At 49.9% G+C, this 27,459-nt stretch overlaps 1 pseudogene; it reads right to left on the reverse strand.

Moving 5' to 3' along the window:
- Positions 1 to 27,459, reverse strand: part of LOC142493873 (cytochrome P450 2K1-like) — a 104,935-nt pseudogene that overhangs the window by 58,779 nt on the left and 18,697 nt on the right.

Consider the following 27,459-nt stretch of genomic DNA (forward strand, 5'->3'; position numbering starts at 1 on the left):
ACACTGCACGGGCATACTCAGGTTACCAACAAGACTCACCTGGCCTGTTATGCCTGCACCAATCTGCAGTGTCTCCCTGTAACTCTTCCTGTCCCGCCTCCGTTCCTAATTGGACCTTCCTGCTTTATCTAGCTCCTCTCTGCTCTCAGTCTTTTCTCGACATAGTCTCTGCATGGAAGTACTTCTGGATTCTCTCTGTGTTTTCACAGGTTCTGACGCAGCTCGTACGACTACCCCCTCTGGCTCTCGATCTCGGCACGCCTTGGACAACGCACACTCTGGTAACCCCTTGAACACGACTTGGACAACGACCTATCTCCACTCCCTGACTTCAGCAAGGCATCCTTCACTCTATCTCTACAACCGGTACCGGCAAGTATTGTCTACCTTACTACACCTGGCCTGGCAACGCTTCATACCACACTCCGGACACGCTCCCTTTGCTGCGGGTGCGTGTATTACCACTTCCCCCTTCAGCTAATGGGACGGGTCTGGTCTGCGGGCAGCACCGGCGTAACATTATGTCGAGCCCACAAGACGCAGACCAGACCGAACTACAACAGTTTCTCTCTAATCTGCTTCAGCAAAAACAGGCCATGGCGGATCAAATTGTGGCACTTACACGCCAGGTCGCAGTACTCTCAGACAGGATACCGACCGCGACCCTGCCAGATGTAAGCCCCCACTCCGCAAGCACAGTTAGCAGCTCAGATGTAAGGATTCCTCCCCCCAAGCCTTATGCAGGTGAACCGCAAGATTGTAGGGGTTTCCTAAACCAGTGTGAGGTGCAGTTTAAAATGGCCCCCCATCTCTACAATACTGATCGCAAGAAGGTAGCCTACATTTATAACCTCCTCACTGGTAGCGCCCTGACTTGGGCTTCCACAGTTTGGGAGCGACGTTCTGACCTTACCCAAGATTACCCGGCATTTAAAGCTGAGTTTCAATGAGTATTCGATTCCCCCGCTCGTCGGGAGATGGCATCTGTTTCTCTCCTCCAGATTACTCAGGGACGGCGAATGGTGACACAGTATGCTGTGGAATTCCGGACTCTAGCAGCCGAGACTAACTGGGGACAAGAGGCTCTCGTCTCCGTATTCTGGCAAGGCCTGGCAGATCCCATCAAGGACGAACTCTCTCGCCAATCCAGGCCGGATCAATTGGAGTTCCTCATTGATTTGGCTGTCCGAGTGGATGAACGTATCCAGGTACGCCGCTCAGAGCGTCTGCGCACTCGCGTCCATAACTTTCAAGTTCCGTTCTCCAGTACTCCCAGCAACACTCCTGCTCCCCCAAGTGCTACCATACCTCTTCGTCCTGCACTGGAGTTGCCAGAGCCAATGCAATTGGGGGTACAACGCATCCGCACACCGATACGGCAGTTCCGCCACGCCGGGGGATTGTGTTTCTACTGCGGATCCATGGAACATCTGGTTCGGGAGTGTCCACTGCGTCCAGGAAACGGGAACACCCAGTGAGTACAGAGGGGCTCTCTCTGGGTGTAATGTCTCCACGTCCCCTTTCTAAAAGTGAACTCCCTAAAAAACTTACATTTCCAGTCTCCCTTTCAGGCGATAAGTTCAAGACTTCTACCGCCGCTTTCATTGACTCAGGAGCTGGAGGAAACTTCGTGGATCTTGAATTCGCCAGGTTAAACCGCTCGTGAGAAAGAAGGTTCCCATCGCACTCATCGGTATCGATGGACGCCCTCTCACCCCGGCCCACATCTCCTTAGAGACGGCTCCCTTGCTTCTGTCCTCACATCTGCATAAGGAGATCTTAGTTCTCGATGCCATTCACGCTCCTGGGATACCCATCCCCCTTGGTCTTCCTTGGCTACAGCTTAACAATCCTCTCATTGACTGGACTTCCTCTGCTCCCATTTCCTGGAGGCCGAGGTCAGGCGAGACTCATCAACTGCTGGCCAATACCTCTGTTCCCGAAGTTATTCTACCTTCTGTTTACCATCAATTCCGGGACGTTTTCAATAAGGTACAGTCAGACCTCTTGCCGCCACACAGGACTTATATTGTCCGATCGATCTAGTTCCAGGTTACTCCCTACCCAAGTCCAAGACCTACCCCTTGTCGTTACCAGAATCTCACGCTATGGATGAATATATCCAGGAGAATCTCAAGAAAGGCTTTATTCGTCACTCCAATTCCCCAGCAGGGGCTGGGTTTTTCTTCGTCAAGAAAAAGGACGGGTCGGGGGGGCTTCCGGTGACGTCACGAGACATGGCCGCGTTCTAGGAGACTCCCGTGGACCCCGGAGCATAACTACAGGAATAGGCACTTTTCCCCTGACCTTTCCGGACCCAGCTCCGGCGCACTGCAGAGCCCCTGACAGCCTGATTCGGGCGATCCGACGGGCAGCTCGGGGAGACCCCCCTGTGAGGCGCGGGCCCGACGGCGAGAAGGGGCGGCGTGGCACTGTGAGCCCCGTGAGGTCTGAAGCCGGGGAATCGGAGGCAGAAGGGGACGGAGCTCCCCCTGCTCCTGCAGTGAAAGGTACGCTCGCAGCAGCCTCCCGCGGCGCGAGCGGTGAAGGAGGAATAAATAAATAAATAAATCCAAGATCGGGGGAGCTGGGAGGGGGGGGAGCGCTGGGAAGAGGTGAGCGCTGGGAGGAGGTGAGCGCAGGTGTAGTGACTGAGAGGGAGAGGCGGCCATCTTAGAGGTACCAACACCCCACAAAGTGCAGTAATAACAAAGTCCCTGCCTAGGGAAGAATTCCCACTGCTACCAGAAGCACTAAGTCTCACACTAATGCAGCTGCCCTGACACAACACCACAGAATAAATAAATAAATAACTTTGCCCCCATAAGGACCCCCAGGTGCCTGCACCGTCCTCACGTCTCGCCCCCCCTGGACCACCACCTTTCCTCTAACGCTTACGGCTCCAAGCAAACATTCCTAGAAGGGGGAACACCGCGACAATGCAGTCGCGTCAGAAAAAAGCCTCAACTCCGGCGGTAACTAAATACTTTCCGCCGACGCAGAGAAGCCCAGGCGCAACGCCTGACAACCAAGACAGCGCTAACGCACGCGGCTCCCCCACCTCTGCAAGCGACCGACACGGCCGTGGAGAGGTAATAACAAAAGAATACCTTGAGGATTTTATGACATCCCTCCACAACAAACTCCATTCCTCACTGCAACAGGATCTCAAGACTGCCGTCACGGAGCTCAAGGGGGAGATATCAGGCCTGACCGAGAGAACCACCGAGCTCGAGACAAAACAGGGAGAGACTCTACAGAGGTTAATGGAGGCCGAAGACGAAGTATTTCGGCTGGGGGAAGAAGTGGCGGGCCTAAAAGACGCGATAGAAGACCAGGAGAACAGGGACAGGAGACAGAACCTGCGGATCCGCAACGTCCCTGAGACTGTTCTCCCCGATCTCATCCGGCCGTACCTACTGGAACTCTTCTCCTCCCTGTGTGGAGATGTGGAACCCAGAGACATGGAGATAGATCGGGCCCACCGAGCCCTTGGTCCCAGGTTGGAGGATCCGAATAGACCTGATTGTAAAATTCCACAGCTACACCACCAAGGAACGAATCCTGACAGCTTGCCGAGAAAAAGGAGACATTACCTTCCAAGAGGAAAGAATACAAGTCTACAGCGACCTGTCCAAAATCACCGTTAACAGGCGAAAGGAACTCAAACCTTTAACGCTGCTCCTGCGAGAAAGTGGTGTCCGCTACAGGTGGGGATTTCCATTTAGATTAACGGCCAGCAAAAATGGGAAATTCTTAACCCTGAGGCGCCCGGAGGAGATGGCGGCGTTCGCAAGAGCACTAGGCCTCACTCCCCCGCCCTCTTGGGGATCAGAGGAGAGTCCAAGCCGAGATGCTGAAGAGGAGGGCGGGCCTAGCCGCCCCTCCCGCAGAACCGCTGCTCCAACCCAAGCGCAGGCAAAAAGAAAGTAAAGGAATACCCAAACTAACCTCCTTATTCCCAGTTGGCCGTTGCCGTAGATCTATCTCAGCACTGAGCGGATGCAACCGCCTGCAGTGATCACTGAAGAGGAGACGCAGATACGCCTGCTAGCGGCCGTCTACCCCGTGGAGTTCACCTGAACGTCGAAATAAAATCCCCGGCAGCACAGTCGGCCCACCTACATCATGGAGTGAGATCACTTGAAAGACAGCACGCCCCTGAGAGCCGAACTCACGCATGAGGACCACTCCGCTGAGTGCACCTCGACGACGCACCCAGTACCCAGATCTCATTGGAGACCCACCTGCACCACCATAAAAGACCTACACGAGCGGTCCAAGGAGCGGAGCCGAAGGGGGGACGCCAGTTGCGGCTTTTGGGTGGGGAGGGGGGCGGGGATCCCGGGGGGGGGGGCTTGCTTGAGGCCGAGGGGGCCCCCTCGCTTATGGAGAACTGACGAGAGGAAGCCGTGGCGCTGGCTGCAGAGAGCCGTCCCCGTTCCTGGAAACGGTCTGTGGGGGGGGGCGGGGGGATGGGATCCGGACGGGGCCTGTCTCCATGGTCTACGCAGAAGGACTGTCGACTATTCATATGTTACAGGTGTATCTGGCCCCCCCTGCCTATGGTTGGGTCCCGCCTCCCCTTTCCCCCCCGCCCGCCCCTTTCCCCCCCCCTCCCCCCCCTCCTCCCCTCACCCTCCCTTCCCCCCCTCCACTCCCTCCCTCTCCCCTCCCTCCCTCTCCCCTCCCTCCCCCCCCTCCCCTCCCTCCCCCCTCCCCTCCTCCCCTCCCTCCCCCCCTCCCCTCCTCCCCTCCCTCCCCTCCCCCCTCCCCCTCCCTCCCCCTTCCTCCCCTCCCTCCCCCTTCCTCCCTCCTCCTCCCCCCCCCCTCCCCTCCCTCCCCCTTCCTCCCCTCCTCCTCCCCCCCTCCCCCCCTCCCCTCTCCTCTCCCCTCCCTCCCCCCTCCTCCCCTCCTTTCCCCCTCCCCCCTCACCCCCCCTCCTTCCTTTCCCCCCCCTAACCCCTCTCCCCCCCCTACCCCCTCCCCCCCTCCTTCCTTTCCCCCCCTCCCCCTCTCCCCCCCTACCCCCCTCTCCCCCCCCCCACCCCCTCCCCCTACCCCCCTCCCCCTCCTCCTGCCTCTCCCCCCCCTCCCCTCCCCCTACCCCCCCACCCTTCCTTTCCCCCCCCTACCCCCTCTCCCCCCCCTACCCCCTCTCCCCCCCCCTCCCCCCTCCCTCCCCCCTACCCCCCACTCTTTTTCCCTCCCCCTCCTCCTGCCTCTCCCCCCCCTCCCCCTCCCCCTACCCCCCCACCCTTCCTTTCCCCCCCCCTACCCCCTCTCCCCCCCCCCCTACCCCCTCCTCCCCCCCTTACCCCCTCCCTCCCCCCTACCCCCCCTCTTTTTCCCTCCCCCCTCTCCTCCCCCTCACCCCCCTCCCCTCCTGCCGCAAACAAGAGTTCGACTAAGTCCTACAGACAGCCCTCCTCTGCCGACAAATCGGCCCCCCACAGAATAGGCACTGTATAAGATAGCTGTGTGTTCATTATGGCTTATGCTTGTTAGAGTTAAAAAGTTAAATAAGATGTTATTGTCGAAACGTTTTATCCAGAGGGAATCGTTATAACTGATTTGTCATGCTGGGAAACTAACGCTTGCGTTACCTGAATGTGCGTTTATGCAAAAGATCATCTGCTCCACTCGACCATCACAGACTACCCCTACCCTACTATGGAGCACCTGTCCCTTCCCCCCCCTCCCCCTTCTCCCCTCTCCCCCTCCTCCCCCCCTCCCACCCTCCCCCCCCCCACCCCCCCCCTCTTCCCTCCTCCCCTCCCTCCCCCCTCCTCCCCCCCTCCCCCCTCCGCCCCTCCCTCCCCCCCCTCCCCCCTCCGCCCCTCCCCTCCCCCCCTCTGCCCCTCCCTCCCCCCTCCGCCCTCCCTCCCCCCCCCTCCGCCCCTCCTCCCTCCCCCCCCTCCCACCTCCCCTTCCTCCCCCCCTCTCCTCCCTCCCCCTCCCTCTCCCCTCCCGCCCCTCCCTCCCCCCCTCCCCCCTCCGCCCCTCCTCCCCTCTCCTCTCCCCTCCCTCCCCCCTCCTCCCCTCCTTTCCCCCCTCCCCCCTCACCCCCCCTCCTTCCTTCCCCCCCCCCCCTAACCCCTCTCTCCCCCCCCTACCCCCTCCCCCCCTCCTTCCTTTCCCCCCCCTCCCCCTCTCCCCCCCTACCCCCTCTCCCCCCCCCACCCCCTCCCCCCCTCCCCCCTCCTCCTGCCTCTCCCCCCCCCTCCCCCTCCCCCTACCCCCCCACCCTTCTTTCCCCCCCCTACCCCCTCTCCCCTCCCCCTACCCCCTCTCCCCCCCCCTCCCCCTCCCCCTACCCCCCCACCCTTCCTTTCCCCCCCCCCTACCCCCCTCTCCCCCCCCCCTACCCCCTCTCCCCCCCTTACCCCCTCCCTCCCCCCCTACCCCCCCCTCTTTTTCCCCTCCCCCCTCTCCTCCCCCCTCACCCCCCTCCCCTCCTGCCGCAAACAAGAGTTCGACTAAGTCCTACAGACAGCCTCCTCTGCCGACAAATCGGCCCCACAGAATAGGCACTGTATAAGATAGCTGTGTGTTCATTATGGCTTATGCTTGTTAGAGTTAAAAAGTTAAATAAGATGTTATTGTCGAAACGTTTTATCCAGAGGGAATCGTTATAACTGATTTGTCATGCTGGGAAACTAACGCTTGCGTTAACTGAATGTGCGTTTATGCAAAAGATCATCTGCTCCACTCGACCATCACAGACTACCCCTACCCTACTATGGAGCACCTGTCCTTCCCCCCCTCCCCCTTCTCCCCTCTCCCCCTCCTCCCCCCCTCCCACCCTCCCCCCCCCACCCCCCCCTCTTCCCTCCTCCCCTCCCTCCCCCCTCCTCCCCCCCCTCCCCCCTCCGCCCCTCCCTCCCCCCCTCCCCCCTCCGCCCCTCCCTCCCCCCTCTGCCCCTCCCCCCTCCGCCCCTCCCTCCCCCCTCCTCCGCCCCTCCTCCCCTCCCCCCCCTCCCACCTCCCCTTCCTCCCCCCCCTCTTCCCTCCTCCCCTCCCTCTCCCCTCCGCCCCTCCCTCCCCCCTCCCCCCTCCGCCCCTCCTCCCCTCCCCCCCCCTCCCTTCTCCTCCCCCCTCTCCTCTCCCCTCGCCCCCTCTCCCCTCCCCCTGCCCCTCCCTTCCCCCCTCCTCCTCCCCTCCTTCCTCCTCCCCCCCTCCTCCTCCCCTCCTTCCTCCCTCCTCCCACCCCCCCCCTCCTTCCTCTCCCCCCCCCTCCCCCTCCCCCCTCCTCCTTCTCCCCTCCCCCCTCTCCCCCCCCTACCCCCTACCCTCTCCTCCCCCCTCCCTCCCCCCCCCTCTTTTTCCCTCCCCCCCCCTCTTTTCCCTCCCCCCTCTCCTCCCCCCTCACCCCCCTCCCTCCTGCCGCAAACAAGAGTTCGGCTAAGAGATCTACAGACAGCCCTCCTCTGCCGGCAAATCAGCCCCACAGAATAGGCACTGTATAAGATAGCTGTGTGTTCATTATGGCTTATGCTTGTTAGAGTTAAAAAGTTAAATAGGATGTTATTGTCGAAACGTTTATCCAGAGGGAATCGTTATAACTGATCAGCCATGTGGGGGAAACTAACGCCTGCGTTACCTGAATGTATGCTTATGTAAAAGATCATCTGTCCCACTCGATCATCATAGGCCACTCCGGCCCACTATGAGGCACCTCCCCCCGCCCCCCCCCCCCCCTCTGTCTCTACCCTTCTCCCTGTTGGCTATATACACATAGGAAAAGGATTTTGAAAAAACCATTAAGGGTCCACACCCTCCTGGACGAGCCAGTCTGTACTCCCGGGTCTACCCCCCAAGGACCCTAAGTCCGAATGCCGGTATGCAATTCCGGCTACACCCCATTGGGGGTGCCCACAGGCCCCCATCCTTTTTCTCTCTGCCTGCTGGTGCTGTCCCAGCAGTACTTTACCCTTCCCGTCCACCCTATCCCCCACCACCCCCCCGACACCGCTGACCCAGGTCCAGACAACAGGTCACCCTCTTCCGCCAGAGATGTTCTTTCCTATCCCGCAGGCACAGTAATCGGTCACGGTCCCCCGGTTGGGAAAGGGGTGATCCGCAAAGGCCCCTCCAGAGATAACAAAAATGGCTAACCAGGCCCCAATCAAAGTTATCTCCCTTAACGTTAAAGGACTACAGAGCCATAGGAAGAGAAAACTAGCCCTCCAGGAGATGAAAAGATCCCAAGGAGATATCATCTTTCTCCAGGAGACACACTTCACAGACCACGAGCTGCCTAAAATATTTAATAATACATTCCCGCTGGGCTATTATTCCTCGTTCAGTAGCAAGAAACGAGGGGTAGCCATTTTAATCCGCCAGGGAACCCCATTCAATTTTGTCAAAAAATTTTCAGACCCAGGGGGTAGATTTCTTGTGGTATATGGCTCACTAGCAGGCACGGCGATCGCCCTGGTCAACCTCTATGCACCAAACGAGAACCAAGCAGAGTTCTTGAAAACAGTCCTAAACACAATTGACCCTACCTACCTATCCTCATTGATAGTGGGGGGAGACCTAAACATGGCCTTAAACCCACAGGAGGATAAGACACTCCCTTTTGACCGCCCACACACGGTACTATCCCTAAAGATGGGAACAGCATTTAGAGCAATTATCAAAGATTTTTCCCTAGTGGACGTTTGGAGATCCCAACATCAGGGCCAAAGGGACTATACCTTTTACTCCGCACCCCACCAGACCTATTCTCGCATTGACTACCTCTTTACAACCAAGAATGTCTTGGAGGCCTCCCAAAAAACGGATATAGGCCCGATCACATGGTCGGATCATGCCCCTATCTCTTTAACTCTCTCTGTTCCATTCACAAAGTCGAGCGCATTTAACTGGAAACTAAACGATTCATTATTGAATCACCCGGAAATAGAGAGAGAAATCAAGTCAGCCCTATCAGAGTACTTCAGGAACAACTCAGGTTCAGTCCCATCCTCAGCGGTACTATGGGAAGCCCATAAGGCAACCATCAGAGGTACTTTTATCTCCATAGCATCCCATAGGAAAAAAACTAAGGCAAAACTACTCAAAGACTTGACAGAGAAAATAATCAAACTAGAACAGCAACACAAATCCAACCCCTCGGGGAAAATATACAAAACCTTAACTACCGCCAGAAACGAGTTGAAAAAGATCCAACTCGAGGATGTCGAAAAAGCCCTTCGATGGACTAACCAGAGATACTATGATAAGGGCAACAAAGCTGACAGACTATTGGCCAGTAAATTAAGAGGGGTACAAAAGAGGTCCCAAATAACTGCGATCAAGAACAGGTCAGGTCACATATTATATAATGACAGACACATTGCGGAGGAATTCACCAAATTTTATACCAAATTATACAACCTCAGAACTCAAGAGGAAAATAATAGAGCATCAAGGCTTACGGCAGTTTCAAACTATTTAGATAGCTGCAACCTCCCATCCTTAACAGAGAAGGAGAACGAGACACTGAATGGGAAAATTACAAAAGAGGAATTGGCAGACGCGGTAAAAGCTCTAAAACTATCCAAAGCCCCCGGCCCTGATGGATTCACAAACGCCTACTACAAGAGGTTTCTCCCGTCCCTATCTCCTTACCTGCTGGACTTGTTCAACTCCTTTATGGAAGGTGACCCCATACCAGCATCAATGTCATTGGCTAACCTAGCAATAATCCATAAAGAGGGGAGAGACCCAATGCAATGTGGGAGTTACCGCCCCATATCGCTGTTGAACAACGACCTTAAGCTATACAGCAAAATACTAGCGAACAGATTAAACCCCATTCTACCCAGACTAATCCATAACGACCAAGTGGGATTTGTCTCAGGCCGCCAGGCCTCGGACAACACCCGCAAAATTATAAATATAATAGATCACATTAACCTTACAAACACCAAGGCAGTTCTCCTGAGCTTGGACGCAGAGAAGGCGTTTGACAGAATCAATTGGCTATTCCTAGACAAGACCTTACAAAAATTTGGTTTCAGGGATTCATTCCTAGAGGGGGTCCGAGCAGTGTACCAAAATCCATCAGCAGCAATCAAACTCCCGGGAGGTACAGCGCAAAGATTTACAATAACAAATGGTACAAGGCAGGGCTGTCCCTTATCCCCTCTTCTCTTTGCCCTGACAATCGAACCCCTGGCGGCCAAAATACGCGAGAGCACAAATATCCAGGGCATACCAATTGGCGATACAAATTACAAAATCTCGCTCTTTGCCGACGACATAATACTGTCCCTAACTCACCCCCAAACATCGCTCCCCAATCTTCATAAAGAATTGGTGGAGTTCGGCAAAATTTCGGACTACAAAATTAATAATGACAAATCAGAAGCCCTAAACTTAAATGTATCAGAATCGGAAATCAACTTACTAAAACTGAACTTTAATTATAGATGGAGTTCCTCATACATTAAATATCTGGGAGTGAATGTATCAGGTAACTACCAGTCATTGTACAAATATAATTACCCGGCTTTATTCGGGAAAATCAAAAAAGACCTGGACAAATGGGAAGACTACCAGATCTCATGGATCGGAAGGATGATCTCAGTAAAAATGAATATACTCCCCAGATTGCTATACTATTTCCAGACACTCCCGATCCATGTTCCCAGCCCTGAACTTAAAAACATCCAGAATAGAATGTTTAATTTTATCTGGAAGGGCAAAAGGCCCAGGGTTGCCAGATCGGTCCTCCTGACGCCAAGAGAAAGAGGGGGCCTGGGTGTCCCAGATATCACAAAGTATTATTTAGCGGCCCAATTGAGGCAAGCCGTAGTGTGGAACGCAGACCCGGGTCTCTATTGCTGGCGAGATATTGAATCCCACTACGTAAAAACGCCTTCTCTGCAGGCCCACCTTTGGTGCATAGACAAGGGGGATAGACCACCCCGTAGGTTCGACCTTGGTGCCACCAGACACACCTGGGAAGTTTGGCGGAAATGCAGATCAAAGTTTAAACTAACTGCTCCGGGCTCGCTGCTTATTCCGATCCACAACAATCCTCATTTCCCCCCAGGATGTGAACCAAAACAATTCGACTACTTCCATCTGAAGGGGGTTAGGGTGGTCGCCGACCTATTGAGCGATGGAAGGCTGCTGAACTTCCAAGAATTACGAACAAAACACGAGGCCCCAGAATTGAGTCCATTTAAGTATCTCCAAATTAGACATTATCTCCAAAAATTGTCCCCAAAATTTGAGTATCCTCCCCTCACCAACTTTGAGAGGCTCTGCCGAACTTGTACACATCAAAAAGCATTGATCTCTAACATATACGCTGGTATGGAGAGATCAGCAGGCCCCTCCACTCATGACTACATGTCCAAGTGGGAGGCGGAACTGAGTATAGATATAGATAGAGAAGACTGGGAGGATATATGGGACGCTGCTTCAGGAACTTCCATCTGTACCACGACAAAAGAGAATATCTACAAAATCATGTTCCACTGGTATCTTACCCCAGTTAGATTAAAGCAAATCTACCCCCTGGCCTCAGATCTATGTTGGAGAGGCTGTGGACAGAGAGGAGACATGGCCCACATTTGGTGGTCATGCCCAAAAATCCAAACATTTTGGCTTTCTATTCAAATTTTAATCCGAGAGGTAACTAGCCTCACATTAGACCCAGATCCACTGACCTTCCTCCTGGGCAGGCCAATAGAGGAAATTGACCGCCCGGTAGGAAAATTAATCTCCTCCATCCTTACCGCGGCTAGGTGTGCTGTGGCATTCTCCTGGAAAAAGATCTCTCCCCCCTCCATTCAGGCAGTTAAGAGAAGAATAGATGATGTAATGCTCATGGAACGTCTGACGGCGTTTCTCAAACGCAAGACTGCAAGTCACTACAAAATTTGGGAACCCTGGGAGATTCACTGACACCCAAGAGAATCTGATAGAAGAAATGATGACCATTCAAACCTTAGCCTGAAGGACGCTAGGGTCGGCGGGGTGGGGGAGGCTCACCCCTCACCCCCCCCATCTCTATACCCACCCCCCCCCTTCCCCTCTATCCCCCCCCTCTCTTTTTCAGACCTCTCGCTCCCCCGGTCACCCGGTGACCCAGAGGTCGCGCCACTCTTGGCGGTACACCCCCCCCCCCTCCAACATGGAAAATTTGAAAATCAGAGTGTATTAGGAAATTGAGATGTGATATATGCCTGTAAATTTGCCTGTTTCCTAATAAAAATGTTAAAAAAAAAAAAAAGAAAAAGGACGGGTCGTTGAGGCCTTGCATCGACTACAGGGGTTTTAAACACATAACTATTAAAAATCATTACCCCCTTCCCCTTATTACCGAACTGTTCGATAAATTACGGGGGGCCAAGATTTTTTCCAAGTTGGATCTACGTGGTGCCTATAACCTGTGCGCATCAGGAAGGGGGATGAATGGAAGACGGCCTTCAACACGCGTAGTGGATACTACGAATATCTGGTAACGCCTTTCGGCTTATGTAATGCTCCCGCTGTCTTCCAGGATTTCATCAACGACGTCTTTCGTAATGTACTCAATATTTTTGTTATTGTATACTTGGATGATATCCTGATTTTTTCCAAAGATCTCCAGGACCACATACGCCACAACTCCTACGTCCTTTCCCGTCTCTGTGAACACCATTTGTACGCCAAACTGGAGAAGTGCACCTTTCATCAGACCTCTACTCCGTTCCTGGGGTACATCATTTCCGATGAGGGGTTTCCGTTCCTGGGGTACATCATTTCCGATGAGGGGGTTTATGATGGACTCCGGTAAACTTCAAGCAGTCACCAAATGGCCAAGACCCAACTCTCTCAAGGCCATACAATGTTTTTTTAGGGTTCGTTAATTATTATCGGAGGTTTATACGGAGGTTTTCCATCATTGTGGCACCCCTTACTGCGCTCACCAAAAAAGGAGTTGATCCTTCTGCTTTGTCATCCGAGGCAATCTCCGCCTTCGAGACACTCAAGGAAGCCTTTATTTCCGCACCTATTCTCCGTCATCCAAACATTGAACTTCCCTTCGTCCTGGAGGTCGACGCTTCTGATTGCGGCGCTGGTGCCGTTCTTTCTCAGAGACCCACGCCCCAAGATAAGTTACATCCCTGTGCATATTTTTCCAAGAAATTCTCGTCTGCCGAGAGGAACTATGACGTGGGTAACAGGGAACTTCTGGCCGTGAAGATGGCTCTTCAAGAGTAGAGACACCTGCTGGAGGGGTCGAAGAGCCGTTTACTATTCTCACGGACCACAAGAACCTTCTTTTACATAGAGAACGCTCGACGCCTTGGTCCACGACAGGCTCGTTGGGCTCTTTTTTTTTTCTCGATTCGATTTTTCACCTTTCCTATATCCCCGGGACCAAGAACGTAAAGGCAGACGCACTCTCCCGAATACATTCTTCTGAAGAGAGGCCAGAGGAATCTTTGGAGGACTATCCTTCCGCATGAGAGGATTCTCGCCACGTTTTCTTTCAAGAATCTTGACAAGATTTTGCACTCCCAGAGACGCATTCCCAAGGACTTGCGTCGTTCCCCGACAACAAACTCTTTGTATCTTCCAAATTTGTTCCAGAGGTCCTGTCTTGGGGTCACTCCTCTAAATCTGCAGGTCATCCAGGTTTTAAGAAGACTACTGATCTCATTAGTCGGAATTTCTGGTGGCCAAGGATGTCTCAAGATATTCTGGAGTTTACCCCGCGCCTGCCCCACGTGCGCTCAAAGCAAGACTCCTCGTCAAAAGCCTCAGGGTTTTCTGTTACCCCTTCCAGTTCCCGACGCCCCTGGTCCCACATTTCGATGGACTTCATCGTGGAGTTGCCCAGGTCCAGAGGAATGAACACTATCTTGGTGGTCATGGACAGGTTCTTGAAGATGTCCCATTTCATTCCACTTAAAGGATTACCCACCTCCCCCCGCCCTTGCTGATATCTTTACGGAGCAGATTTTACGGATTCATGGGATCCCTTCGTCCATTGTTTCTGACAGAGGTTCTCAGTTCGTATCCAAATTTTGGAGAGCTTTCACAAAGAGATTGGGCATCTCTTCTTCTTTCTCTTCCGCCTATCATCCTCAGTCCAATGGACAAACGGAGAGAATCAATCAATCCCTGGAGAAGTACCTGAGATGTTTCATATCTGATTTCCAGGATGATTGGGCTCAACTCCTCTCTTGGGCACAGTATGCCATCAATTCTGCCAAAAACGAGTCTACCCGGGAGTCGCCCCTTCTTTATAAATTATGGGTACAACCCTCCCTGTCTTCCCATTCCCGCAAAATCCATTCTGGAGTACCAGCCGTAGATGAACGCATTTTTTTTCCCTCCAAACCACATGGTCCAGGATTCAGTCTACCCTTCTCAACTCCTCCCGCAGATCGAAACTACAGGCCGATCGTCGTCGTCGTTCGGCGCCCAGTTACAAACCAGGGGATTTGGTATGGCTTTCCTCTAAGAATATCCACCTCAAGGTACCATCTCCTAAACTTGCACCTAAGTTCCTGGGTCCCTTCCCTATTTGTGAACAAATCAATCCCATGGCATTCCTGCTCCAACTACCACCCAGTATGAAGATTCCCAATGTCTTTCATGTGTCCCTCTTAAAACCATTAATCTCCAGTCACTTCTTTCCGTATCAGACTCGTAAACCGAATCCCATTACTGTACAAAATAATGAGGAATACGAAGTTCACTCTCTTTTGGATTCTCGCCTATCCAGGGGTCAGCTCCAGTTCTTGGTGCAGTGGAAAGGCTTTGGTCCTGAAGAGAGATCCTGGGTACCTTCCAAGGACATTCATGCCCCGGCCCTTCTTAAGTCCTTCAGGAAAAAGTTTCCAGAGAAACCGTTCTTGGACCGTCCTGAGGCCGTTCCTGAAGAGGGGGGTACTGTCAGGAATCGGCGTTCTCCACGCTTCCCACAAAGAGCACTCCCTCTCCGCAGGGAGCCCCTGGACACACAAAACTATCCTGCCTTACCGGCTTCCACGGCTCCCCGCCCCTGCCACCGTCGCGGGATCACTCCCCTCGGCGATTCCTCTGCTCACCGCCGGGCGCGCCCACGCCCTCCTGCATGCACACCTGCACCATCCACTGGCTCGGTTCACGCGCGTACACGTGTTACGGAGCACGCTCAGTCTGCACACTCTTATTCCCGTCCCCCGGACCTCAGGCTCCGCCCCCGCACACTGCATGGGCATACTCAGGTTATCAACAAGACTCACCTGGCCTGTTATGCCTGCACCAATCTGCAGTGTCTCCCTGTAGCTCTTCCTGTCCCGCCTCCGTTCCTAATTGGACCTTCCTGCTTTATCTAGCTCCTCTCTGCTCTCAGTCTTTGCTCGACATAGTCTCTGCATGGAAGTACTTCTGGATTCTCTCTGTGTTTTCACAGGTTCTGACGCAGCTCGTACGACTACCCCCTCTGGCTCTCGATCTCGGCACTCCTTGGACAACGCACACTCTGGTAACCCCTTGAACACGGCTTGGACAACGACCTATCTCCACTCTCCACTCCCTGACTTCGGCAAGGCATCCTTCACTCTATCTCTACAACCGGTACCGGCAAGTATTGTCTACCTTACTACACCTGGCCTGGCAACGCTTCATACCACACTCCGGACACGCTCCCTTTGCTGCGGGTGCGTGTATTACCACTTCCCCCTTCAGCTCAGGGGACGGGTCTGGTCTGCGGGCAGCACCGGCGTAACAGAGAGGTAGGATGAGATCCAGGATAGAGCTTTGTTCCGAATACCAAGAGTATGGAGAATGTGAAGGCGAAGAGGGTGGTCCACGGTGTCAAATGCTGCAGAGAGGTCGAGTAATATGAGCGTAATGACCTCTGTCTTTGGCATATGTATTTGTGTATATGTGTGTGTTGTGTGTGTGTGGGGGGACACGCACCGAGGGGGTGAGATGGACCGATCGACCGACGGGGGGGATGGACGAACAGACTCTCTGCTCAAACCACGCCCCTCCTCCCCGCTCCAGCTCCCTACAGACCGCAGGCAGCAGTCAATTGCCTCTCAGCACACCCCCTGCATGCAGTGCGGCCGCACTGACTGAGGCAGCGGGGCCTCAGCCTTAGAGATGGAACAATGATGTAAATCAACCCTGAAACTCGCTTCTGACTTAGGAGCGAGTGTGGATCTATTACACAGAAGCGCTGATGTCCACAATGAAGGGCTGAAGAGGATCGGGGTTCTTCAAGATAGTTGTAGAGGAAAAAAGTTTCTTACGCTTCAGAAATCCGCCTGTTTCTTGGTCATGGATGTGATGGGTGCAACGATTTTAGAAAAGTCCAGAATAAAGCATTTATAGCAATTTGAAAATTCAAGAATCATCTTGATAGGCTTTAATCCCTTGGCAACAGCCAACCCAGAAGGGCAGAAACCTTGGCAGGATCCATTTCTAGATCCTTGCGCTGAGATTACGTACCGAGAAAAGAAAGTCTGAATTTCTCAAATTCACATTTCTCAAATTAGGCAAAGATTCCGTTGCTGCATTGGGATGCTCGTGAAGAGATTCTGTATTCGTGATCGCGGAAAAATGGGGATCCCGTATGCCGAAGCAAGCGAAACTGCTCTTAAACTCCGATCAATCTGGAAATACCTTGTCCGTCGCTTCAATGTCCTGGTTCAGCATGGAGCCATTCGTGGTGAGAATTCGTTGCCATTCCTTTGGCAATGAATAATGGTGAGTGCTGCAAAGCGAACCTGCACATCTACTGCACATCACTATAATCAACAGGTAAGGATAAGCAACTAAAGATTGGTTGAACGGCAAAGCCCAGGAAAAACACTGATCAATTTACGTACCGGGTGAATGTAAAAAATATATTTTTTATTACACTGCATCTTAAAAAACAAAGAACAGACTAAAGACAAAACAAGGGAAGTCTCCCACGCGTTTCAGACTATACAGCCCTTTCTCAAGGAGTAAATACTGATTTGAACAATATCCTGCGAAATGATTCCGGATCCCAATGGACTTTCATCAGTAGTGGAAATAGCCACGGGCAATTACTTCTTCAGGACAGGAATGCCGGCCCGATTGGAAAAGGCCTGATCCACAAACCTACCATCTCCTCCCGAATCTACAAAGGCCTCAGTTGAGACAGAATGGTCCTGCCAACATAGAACAATGGGAATAAGACGACTGGAAGGTGAGGAAGGGATGTTGTATATGGCCAACTAATTTGGACAAGTCAGCTCCATCGGGCCCTGCTGGCCACAGTAGGGGCACAACCCCGTAGAGCGACAGCACTGCTTCTCCTTTTCCATGAGGCATATACTGCCCAACTGCATGGGCTTTCCACACTTCCTCCTCTGACTTACCGATTTTCCAGTCAACTGTACAAGTACAGGTTGGAGCTTAAAACAGTACTCTTGCTCTCTCCCTCAAAGATCATCTGAGAGGTCTGCATGAAGGTGAGTCATCCAGCAGGCGAGATCTTATTTAATGAAGGTGTGCTGCCCATGCCAGAGCCTTGCCCATAAGAAGGGAAAATATGTAACTCACCGAGAGCGATGGTTGGAGAAGGATGATGGTTGTGTGTCAAACTGGACTTGGTACTGCTTCAGGAAGCTTCTACAGGTGGAGGTAAGACCTCCATAACAGACTGGGCTAGGAATCCAGGGTTACTAAAACACCATGCGCATCGACGTGACCTTGGCTACCCTAACGCTCGGACATCAGAGTGACTGGAGCCAACAACTAGCTGCGCTGAAGTAGTTGCAAATGGTTTACAATGTAGAGGTGATGCTATCCAGCTTCTGGTCCAATACATTCAGGTGAGGGGTGTGGACTCCCAGGAGCTTACCCTGATGGGTCACAGTGTTCACTACCTCTACGGGGTCCATTACGTGGCCCATGCAACTTGTAACATTTCTGTCTGCAAGTTAATATATGAACCCACAGGTCACAGGTAAGGTGTGATATGCCCACCTTGGTCTGGGATTACAGTCCTAGAAGTGCATGTGTAGTTATGTCTGGTTCAAGGTCGATGCTGGCGACAAGTCAGAATGGTCAGGTCCGATTCTGGGGTCGAAGCAGGCCGCAGGTAAGAATGGCCAGGTCACAGTTCCAATATTGAGGCAGGGAAAGTACAAGGTAGAGGCCACAGACAAGATCAAATAGGAAGGAAGCACACCCAGTCTAGCAATACTTTGCATGGGCACTGGCTGAGAGCAACCGGCTGCTATTTAAAGCTCTGGAGCAGGTGTTGACAATCAGAGTCAGAAAGAGGCTAACTTCCTGGTTTGGTGGACATATTAGTTGGGGCTAGAGTGACCTGGCCCGTTGGCCATCTGGGCTGCAGAGCGAATCTTCACAGCTGCAGGGTGTCACATTTGATGCCTCCCTCAAATTGTCATCTCACAGTGCAGCTAAAACTGCATTGTTTTCCTCCATAACATTGCAAATATACGCCCTTTCCTCTGTCGCTCTACTGCTAAAACTGTAATGCAGGCCTGCATTCTCTCCCATTGTAACCTTCTACTGTCCAACCTTCATACCTCTCACCTGATTCCCCTACAATATATCCTAAACACTTAGGCTTGAATCACTTTACTCTCTGTTAAATCTGTTTCAATGTCTCTCCTTTTTGTGTGGAGTGTAAGAGTATGCATACCCTGAAATTAATTATGGGATTTTCCATGTAAAAGCCAGAATAATGGCAGGAAAAAAAAGTATAGCAACAATGAATTCTCCAGCACTCGAACAGACAGATACAGAAGGAATAGTATGTACTGTATATCTTACAAGAGACAATTCTCTGCACAAAAGATATCAAATATAACCTTCTAAATATAAAAATAATAATCTTTTAAAACAACCATAAAAATCGAACCAGCTTACCATGACCATAGGGCTTCCAACAAGTCTGATGTTTTCATTTATCAAACTCATGAGAATCTCCCCTGCAGGGAGATCCTACAGCCCTATTGGCGCTACCTGGCGTTACCTGATTATGTTGGCTACAGAAGCATTCACTATCATGGTATTCTCAAATGGCTTTTCTGGAATTAGACCAAATGAAAAGCAAATTTATATCATAAATGTATGAAAAGGGATGATAGTATAAAAAAAGACATACAATACAGTAAGTGGCACACAAAACTAAAAGTTGTCTTCTGCTATACAACACCTTTCAACACTGGAAACCTGTTGACTTGATCATCATCTTACCAACTTAACAGAGAGTAACAGCTTTATAACTGTTGCAGGAAAACAATACATAAATGGAATGTTTTCTTTGGTAATTGTAGCACTGTTTCTTGCACAAATAATTATTCTGATTTGCAGCTTAGATGTCCTAATAAAAATCCTCAGGGGGTTCATTTTGTCCCTGATGTATAGGCATCCTTGATTCTTGAAATGATCAGGGTTGATCGGACTACCAGGGATCGAACAATTATTAAGGAAGGGTTTAATATATAATGTTTTATATAAATGTATATAATGCATACAGTATAAGGTTGTATATAATGTATAACACTGTTCACTTACTGTTACTACAGTATGTATTTATAACCATGAATTTGTCATTATAACTCTATGCCCAGGACATACTTGAAGATGAGAGATAACTCTAAATGTATTACTTAAGTAATAATCCCCGAAGAACAGGGCATTACTGGCCAATAATGCCCTGGCTGGAAGAGTTGAAGGCCCAAGGCGAAACCGAGGGACTTTAACCCAGTGGTGGGGGAGGGGGGAGAGATGAGGGGTAAGAGAGAGGTGAGGAAGGGGAAGAGGGAGGTGAGGGGGGGGAAGAGAGAGGTAAGGGGGGGAAGAGGGAGGTAAGGGGGGGGAAGAGGGAGGTGAGGGGGGGGAAGAGGGAGGTAAGGGGGGGGAAGAGGGAGGTGAGGGGGGGGGAAGAGGTAGGTGCAGGGGGGGAAGAGGGAGGTGAGGGAGGGGAAGAGGGAGGCGAGGGGGGGAAGAGGGAGGCGAGGGAGGGGAAGAGAGGTGAGGGGGGGGAAGAGAGGTGAGGGGGGGAAGAGAGGTGAGGGGGGAAGAGAGAGGTGGAGGAGGGGGGAAGAGAGAGGTGGAGGAGGGGGGGAAGAGAGAAGTAAAGGAGGGGGGAAAAGAGAAGTGGAGGTGAGGGGTAAGACTGAGGTGAGGGGGGGGAAGAGAGAGGTGAGGGGGGAAAGAGAGAGGAGAAAGATGAGGGGGAAGAGAGGTGAGGGGGGAGAGAGAGGTGAGGGGAGAAAATGGGTGAGGTGGGGAATGGAGGGGGAGAGGTCGGTGCAGGGGGGATGTGGCAGAGAAGTGGGGGGACTGTGATATTAACTACAACTAAATAAAAAGAAATACAAATTACCTAACAGTAGCACAGGCAATAGATGTGGTGAGAAATATTACTTTGTTGCAAGCAACAAAGTTACCTGGGACACTGCAGCTTCTGACAGCACTAGCAGCTATGAGAGAGGAGGGAGAGAGGCTGCTTGTGCTGCCGTGTTCAGTTTGCTCAGTGAGTAGAGGAGCAGAGCTGCTGCAGTTAAGTTTTAAACTTGCTGGTTTTTTTCTCAGCGCGAGCCCCTGCTTCTCTGCTTTGATGTGAGTTGGCAAGTTGTCAAAAATTCCGGGCATTATTCATTCAGTATTCTGAAGTATTCTGACCAATCAGAGAGCAGGGATTTCAGTAATGCCTGGAATTTTACTGCTTTAGCCTATAATTTCTGGTAAAACATTTTAAAGAAATAATAAATAGGTTTATTTAGCTGAAGCTAACAGAAGAATATACGATACAACAGGTAGAGAAATATTTCACAAAAAACAGGGATTCAGGGAAAACTCCGGGCTGGTTGCAGATGCAGCGACCATTATTTTAAGGCATCACGGCGCTGTTTTTGTGTGCGCTGCTGTACTCCACGCGGTATTTACTGTTGCGGCCCCTTTTATTCTTTCTATTTTATTTTTTCGGGGATGTTTTCCGTATGTCACGCACTTTGCCGCGTTCAGCCGCATTCATGGCTAGACAGCGCTAATAGCACTAAACAATGAAATGGCCTAAAACGGCCGCGGAACATGCCGCATCTGCCCTCGATTTTAAAAATCACGGAGAAACGGCCGCAAGAGGCTAAAGGCGGCCGCCACTGTACGTCGCCCTCACACCGCCAGGTTTATCTGCAGTTTACCGCTGTTGATCTGTTTTAATTTAATGGTTTCGGATTTCTTTGGGTGCGATTCTTCGCGTATCTGCCAGGTGGCAGAAATTAATGAATTGTAATGTGTACAGTTCTGTCGGTGCTACTGTGTCAAGTTGCAGGTGTGTTAAAAAAAACAACAAAAAAAACATATAAAAACCAAGTCTAATACACTAGTCCATTGTGATTCGACCTTGGTCCTTGAAGACGCTGAAGACGTTATAAAATTTAGGCGCTTCATAATAAAAACATATAAAACTCAAAGCTGTGTGGTTTTTTTCTCCATTCCTATATTATCCTTGCACAATTGCTGACTGGACTGGATATAATGTGTACACCGTACATGTATAAAAAACCTGACTGTAGTTATTCGTTTTTAAATATTAAAAATGAATAACTGCAGCAGATAACATGGCGACTGTAGGCGAAATATGAATATTTCAGCGTTAATTGCAGAAAATAATTCTGCTGCAGCGTTAATTGCAGAAAATATTAAAAATGAATAACTGCAGCAGATAACATGGCGACTGTATGCGAAATATATGAATATTTCATTTCGAACTACGATTTTTACACATTTTCACCTGACGTTCGTGGTTTGAAGCGTTCGATAAGAAAAACCTTAAGTAGCGAACAGTCTTTTTTTCGCATTGCCCCTCCTGCCAGAGATTAGACATGCACGCATGCGCCTAAATGTGATGACATGCATGTGTTTCAAAAAGGTTCCAATGCGACATACACACATGCGCATAAAATAAAAACAGTATGAAAAGAGCAAGCCTACAGTAGCAAGTTGACAGTATTGAATAATAAATAATACATACCGTATAGAATAAAAGATATACACTTTTATTTTTGGGGTTTCTTAGCAGAGACATACTGTACACGCATGAGCGGAAAAAATATTTAACATTCGAAAGAAGCAAAGTTGTATTTTTGTATTATTATTCCCTTTATTATCCTGTACAAATACAACACTTAATTTGTATCAAATACTTATTTCCCATGTACACAATACAGTATGAACATGTAACATTAATCTTCAAATTACAATTACACACTTACAGAACAGTACGGCAATAAAAGACACGTTGAATTGCTAGAGTGTATTAGATTTTTAAGACAACAGCTCGCAATCACCCACTTGAGTTTCTCGACGGTATTGCAGACCGCGCAAAAATGCAATTTTCTGAACCCGATAAAAATTCGAGTCAACACGAGTCTTAAGGGGATACGGTTGGAAGAAATCGCACGCCATCACATGGGTATTCTGAGGTATAAACCGCGCTATTTGCTAAAATTATGGCCGCTGCATCTGAAGGTGGAAGGTGTTGCTGAAACGAGCATACCCTCAATTTTACTCCAGGATCCTTTACAGACAATTAACAGTCCAGGTACACGCTAATTTTAATGACTGAGACCAACCCATCGTATACCACGTGATGCCTTTCCTTTTTTGGAGTGATGTAACAAGCATGCCACCTGATTGGCTATCTTACCTCTCCTTTTGATTATGTTACATCACTCCAAAAAAGGAAAGTATCACATGGTATATCAACCAATCCGATAGGCGGATGTACCATGTGATGGCTTCCATTTTGTTTCTTAAGTGACATCATCTTAAAGGGAGGGGAGCATATCCTTGCTATATCCATATCTGATTGTCTGGCTTCCCTCCATTTAAGATGATATCACAGCATTAAAAAAAATGGAAGTGATCAAATGGTACAGTACATCAACCAATCTGATTGGAGGGTGTACCATTTGTCAATCAAATGTGGCATCGCAGGCCTTATACATATTAAGGCCTGTCATATCTCATTTGACCCCAAGAAGCCGTCTGATCAACAATGGATGCTCATTGACTGGCAATGTGTTTATCTAGGGCATAAATAAACACATTGACAATCAATGCATTTTTTCTAAATGTTTGCTTATATTTATTTGTAATATATTGTATTTTTTGAAGGATTGCCATTGTGGTAATCCATGTCCATATTGGGGGCATGGTTTACCAATGTGAAAATCAATGAGTAGTTGCCCTGGGGAGTATGGTTAGGTCATCCCGGTGGGTAGCGGATGAGGGGGCTTAACCCTTTAATTACCATAGCAGTTAATAAACGCCAAGTTGATTAAGGGATTTGTGGTCTGTCACTAGCTTTTTTATTTTAATGTTGCTGCCTATGGAAGATGTAGAGTACTGCTGCGGCACAGTTTATTCGAGCATTTGCCCGTTCTGTGCCGCAGCAGTAGCCTGGCGCGCGCCCGAGTGTGACGGGCGCGCGCCGAAGCAGCGGAAGAGCGCCCTCTGATCGGGGCGCTCTCCCTCCCGCTGCCGGGTCCGCCGGGTCCCCCGGAACCCCCTGCCGCTGTCCCGCGATCGCGGGACACCAGGGCTCCCTCGGGGAGCCCCTGGACGTGCGTGCAGGGGGCGCACGCTCCCGAAGACGCGTGACCGCGCGTCTATGACGCGCGGCACGCCGAGGGGCGGCCACTAGCAAGCCGGGAAATCTCCCGGCTTGCGGATCTGGCCGCAGTGCAATTAAATGTGTCGCCAGTGTACATGGAGGAAGACAAGGGTGACCTTCATCCTGGCAGGGGTAAGTACAACTTTAATATACTTTATGCTGGCTGGCTAATGTTTTATTTTTAATGGGCAAATGCACTATTATCCAGATCTGAATAGGCATTTAGCCCATTGCAGCATGGGTTGGGAGGAGGGAGCTGTAGAGGAGGGGAGGGGGATGTTTAGAGAAGGCAGGGGGTGGGGTGTTGGGTAGCCATTGCTTGCCAATGTGACTATCTGTGAACCGTTGAGGGCATTGATGACAACAGTGACAATAGATTAAATGGTTAAAGCTTTGTTTTATAGTAATGTATATATTATAGTAATGTATTTTATTGTAATGCACGGTAATGGTTATTTGAATGGGGAAAAGCACTATTAGCCATCTTTGGCTAATAACACTTTTACCCATTCCGGTGTGGTATTGGTGGTAGAAGGGGAGGGTGAAGGGGGTAGTTGCTTCCGGGTCGGTGTTTAGGCCTTTAGGGGTTAACTCCTTCATTACCTTAGTGGTTGTAACTGCTAAGGTAATTAAAGGGTTAACTCCTACTGCAACCTTCCCGGGAGACCTAAACACACACCCAGAAGCAACTACAAGCTTCACCCAACCCCAATACCAACAACAAAGCAGTTCCTGCCATTTAACTCCATTACTGCATTTAACTCCATTACCTTAGTGGTTAGCCACTAAGGTAATGAAGGTGGCAGTAATTTTATTTTTATTACCCAAGATTGAAGCTGAGGGTCTCCGGAGCTGAAATGAATGCGGGTCAGCTCTGGAGACCCCCGGCTTCAATTGTATGCAGTAAAAATGAAATAAACTCTGTGATATGCAAATCGCAATTCCGATCTCGCCACCCTTTAGATAGCGAGAAAAGAATACAAGTGTTTAAGGCGTGATTTGCATATCGGAGCTTTGTGAATAGCAGTTGCAGGCAAAAAATTTGATTTGGGGCATTTTTTCAGCTACCGCACAGGTTGTTATAGCAAGAGTATTAACGCTCGTTGAAAAGCTGTTTTTGAGCGATTTTACCAATAGCTACAGATGCAAAATCACTTGAAAAGGGCACTGAATAAGGGTACAGGCACTTAACCAAGTTTAGTGAATAAATGTGCCCATATATGTCACGGGAGACCAGGTAGTTTACACACTTTTAACCGTAATCATTCACTGAGCAAAACAAGGTAATGAAATAAATTGTAATTTATTCGCATAAATTCGCTTACACAATGGAACACAAAATACAGACACAAAAACAAACTTGCTGGGGTCTGTGGTCGAAAACTAGACTTTCCTAGATGTAGGGAACTCTAAATAACAGTTTTACCCTGACCGGGATCTCCTGGTATCCAAATCAGCGTGAAGTTCCACACGACACTGCTACCTTCTCTTCTGAGAACTTGGAATTTTCTTGAACGCGAGTTATCCCAAATCTCATGCAGACGTTTTATAGGTTTTATAGGTTGACCATTGACTTCTGTAGAGGCTTATCATACCCATATAATATAGGTATCATGTACCACTGTGCCAATCAATGGGTAGAAGGTAGGTATAGTGGCCCCAGGGTGGGTGGTTAAGCCTCCCGGGAGGGTAGTGGGTGAGGGGGGTTAGCCCCTTAATTATTATAGTGGTTACTAATAACTAAAGTGATTAAAGGGTTAGGACCATTAGATTGTATTTTTTCTTGTACTTTTTCTGCCAACGGAGGACATGGACCTGGAGTGGAGTATGGTGATGAGGACCCCTTCATCATGGCAGGGGTAAGTAGAAGTTGTATTTACTTTATTTATGCTGTCTGGCTAATGTTTGATTTTGAATGGTCAAATGAGCTATTATCCATATCTGGAAAACAGTCATTTTGCCCATTACTGTACAGGCAGTCCTCGGTTATCCAACACAATGCGTTACTCAAAATGGCGTTGTAAAGCGAAACATTGTAAAGCGAAACAGATTTTCCCATAGGAACACTGTTTAAATGAAAGGTTCCGTTCCTGAAGGAATTTTTAACACTAAAATACACCAAATATTTTATGCAGGCAATAAGATATGCAGCACACACATAAATTATATAGTGTATATACTGTATTATATATATAATATAACATAATAAATAATATATTATATAGTATAATATAATATTATATAGTATAATATTATATATATATATATACGCTCTTACGACGCTTTGCAATGTAGTTTATGCTAATGTGTATATATACACACATACACAACGTTGCAAAGCATCGTAAGAGCGTTGAATAAGCAATTTTGGCGTTGTAAAAATGAATATAGGTATGCATTGCATAGCGTTGGATAAGCCATTCGTTGTAAAGCGAAGCGTTGTAAAACGAGGACTGCCTGTATTGTATGTGTGTTTTGTTGGGGGTAAATGAGGTAGGGTTGTTGTATATGTGGATGTTTATTGTGGTAGCGAGGATGGGTGAAGTTGGTATTTTGCTATTGCTGGGTATTTATACCTACCGGATGAGTAGCGGGAGGGGTTAACCCCTTCATTACCTTAGCAGTACTAACCACTAAGGTAATCAAGGGTTTAACGCTACCTGTAACCTCCTGGAAGGGCTAAACACCCACCAGAGGCCAAATACCACCTTCACCCACCCCTGCTGCCCACAATAAACATGCACCTGTAGTTAACCCCTTCATTGCCTTGGCGGTTAGCCACTAATGCAATGAAATTGCCTATAAATGCATTTTTATTGCATCAGATTCATGCCGGGGGTCTCCGGTGCTGGTATTCATGTGTTTCAGCTCCGGAGTCCCCCGGCATCAATCCGATGCAGGAAATATATATATTTTTTCTAAGTCCCTCACTCGCCGCCTTCTCACCAGCTTCACAACAAATTTTTCTGGCAAAACGAATTTGGGAGAAAATCGCCATTCTAAAGCCTCGATAACCTAATCGAGACTACTAGAATTGCATGAATTTCAAAACCTACCAATAAGGGGCATATCCTGGCACAACTGGCAAGGTGTTTTGGACGAGAGCAAAAAATGTCGATTAATGCTTTTGTCACAGACTTATCGAGGCTTTCTTAATAGCTGTAGCTATTTTGGGCCGATAACTACTAAAAAAGCTTGATAAGTAGGTTATGAAGGCTACTAGAATAGGCCCTTAGTCCTTGTAGTGTATAGTCCACTTCCTCGATGTTTCCTATTTAATGAACTACCTCCTCTTAAACTCCCTCCTGTGAAGCTCTGAAGAGCCCTCCCCTCGCTAAAACCTCCTGAAGGGCCTTCCTGCAAAGCCGCCTCATCATCCCAAATCCCGCCAAAATACTTTTATGCCACTAGTGGTGCTTAGTTCACACTGTAAGTTTCTCTTTTCTAAATATGCAAAACCAATAAATCTCTGCTGTTGTGGTTCTGGACAGGAGCAGCATGTTTAAATCGCCCAATGTCATATACTTAACTACGCAACAATCAGTTAGACTCTAAAAAAACGTGGAAATGATGAGGAAAGACAGAGTGTGATACATTTGTAGCCAGGGTCCCTCAGGTCCCCCTGTCTGCCGGTTTCTTTCCCCCTTGCGTGCGTGCTGCTGCGGGGGCGAGCGTGTTCTCGGGGGCTCCCGGTGGCAGCTGCGGCAGGACGCCGCCATGTTTAATGTTTCCGCACATGTGCGGAGGCTTGCGCGTAAGTAGAGCAGTCGCGGTGGCCATGTTGAGGTTGGCGCGGGAGTTCGTGCCTGTGCAGTGCAATGCACAGAGGTTGGAAGTTGCGC

The sequence above is a fragment of the Ascaphus truei genome, chromosome 4, assembly GCF_040206685.1.
Source record: "Ascaphus truei isolate aAscTru1 chromosome 4, aAscTru1.hap1, whole genome shotgun sequence".
Lineage (NCBI taxonomy): Eukaryota > Metazoa > Chordata > Amphibia > Anura > Ascaphidae > Ascaphus > Ascaphus truei.